Source organism: Trachurus trachurus, assembly GCF_905171665.1.
Source record: "Trachurus trachurus genome assembly, contig: scaffold_212_arrow_ctg1, whole genome shotgun sequence".
Lineage (NCBI taxonomy): Eukaryota > Metazoa > Chordata > Actinopteri > Carangiformes > Carangidae > Trachurus > Trachurus trachurus.
The window spans coordinates 14,666-16,760 of NW_028155178.1; positions in this window are offsets into that span (position 1 = coordinate 14,666).

The window sequence follows — 2,095 nt, forward strand, 5'->3', positions numbered from 1 at the left end:
ACCCCAGGGAAGGTGACAGTGTGTGTTAAAGCGTGCGTTGTCTGTTTGGGTTTGAATGTGTAGTAATGTTGTCAGCTGTGGTGGCATCTACACGGCTCACAGTGAAAAACGCCTGTGGGTGGACAAGCTGTTTGTCAAACATTCTGTTTCCACTTAGCACGGACAAGCGGACCACACGGGGCCCCACAGTGACCACTAGGCCTGAGAGCCTCAGACTCTGATCAGAAACCTCTCATGGAAGACTCAGATTCTAATTTTTCACCATTGTTTACATTTTAAACCCTAGACAAGACAAGTGAGGAATACTGGGTATATATTTGATCCAGCTGAGACTAGGGTTGCAAAATTATGGGAAAAAGTTGGAAACTTTTCATAGGAATTAATGAGAATATATGGGAATTTACTAAATAGAAGGTTGGCCCTTAACAGGGAACTTAAATATACAGTTGGGGAAAATATATTGGAGCATAATCTTGGTTAAAACAACCAGATTTAATGCAAGCACACCTCAATCACACACACAACACACTGCTTACTACAGGGCCACACCCCCATATGGGCTGTGCATTCATCCATGTTTTTGTTGTTCAATGAAAGAATTGATTGTTTAAAAGAAGAATTCAAGTTTTTCTGCAGATGACCTAACAAAATGTTTATGATAAGTTTTGGATAATACATTTTAATTAAATTAACCCCAATTTCCAGTTAATTCCTATAAATTCCCAATAAAAACTGTAAATTCCCACGGAAAGTCTGAAATTTGGAATATTTCCAAAAGAAATTCCACATCTAAGACGAGTAAGAAATGTATGGCAAGTAATCATAAAATCACCCAATATGTCACCAAAGACTAAGGAATCATGTTCATTTAAAATACTGATCTAACTGACAACAACAGTACAGCCAGAGTATTCACATCTAAACATTTTATTTGCAGTCTGCAAATCATGTTTATATTTTGATTTTGTGTTTTGGCTTGTTACATTACCCACCACTATCTCCCCATCACCAAGTCAGTAGCATTTTAGCATCCAGGTTGCCAGTTGCCACTGAGCTGCAACTAAAAGCATTGTGATAATCCACAATCCATGTCTGACATTACTAACATTAAAAGACCTCGCTATGACTCATCTTGATAAAAGCAGTAAGGCAATGGCTTTATGCCTTTCATTTCATTCTATTACTAATAGTACCTTTAACTTCCCATGGAAAGTTTCTGGAAATTTAGCAGAAACGTCCTGCCCCTTTGCAACCCTGATCGAGACATAAGTAGTGTTAGCGTTCCACACACCCACTCTTCCTAACATATCAATGAGTAATTCTCTTACAACATACCTCTTGTCACACATGTGATGTTTCCATTCATCTGCCTCCCTGTCACTCAACCTTGTGTTTGTTTTAAGTCGTGAAGGAGGAGGATAGACGGCCATAATGGTGAATATATGATGTGACAGGTTAGGTCAGAGGTGCTGGAGATATGCAAATACAGGAGTGGAAGCAGAGTTAGGTTTTACATTATTTGAGATTATGGCAAAGGTCTGATTTATGCCTTGAAGCTATCTTGCAAATCTATAACCTGTTGTTATATAACTAAAGTTAAGTCTCAGTGACTTCTTTGACTTCTTTGAAGATCTGATTTAAAAGTTTCCATATAATAATTTGTGTTTTTTAAAAACCAGAAACATCTCAATGTAGTTTTACATCTCCTCTCAGACTTCTCTCTGGGGCTGTAGTGTCAACAGCTCAGTGAGCCAAAAAACAGAGCACCTCTCTTTTTAATTGGCCGACCAATTTCTGGGTGATCACATAAAAATATAGCAGATTAAAGGTTAACACTGAGTGGGGCGTTGTTTAGCTGGGTTGGTAGCAGGCGCCCCATGTCCTCGCCGCAGCTGGCCCCGCATCGAATCCCGACTCGGGCCTTTGCTGCATGTCATTCCCCCTCTCTCTGCCTCTAATTTCCTGTGTGTCTCTATTACTACACTATCTATTAAAGGCAAATAAATATATACTTAAAAAGGTAAACACTGAGAGACCCCAGATCCTGCGAGGTTTGATTACTGTAGCTGAGAGCAGTGAGGTCATAAAGTTACAG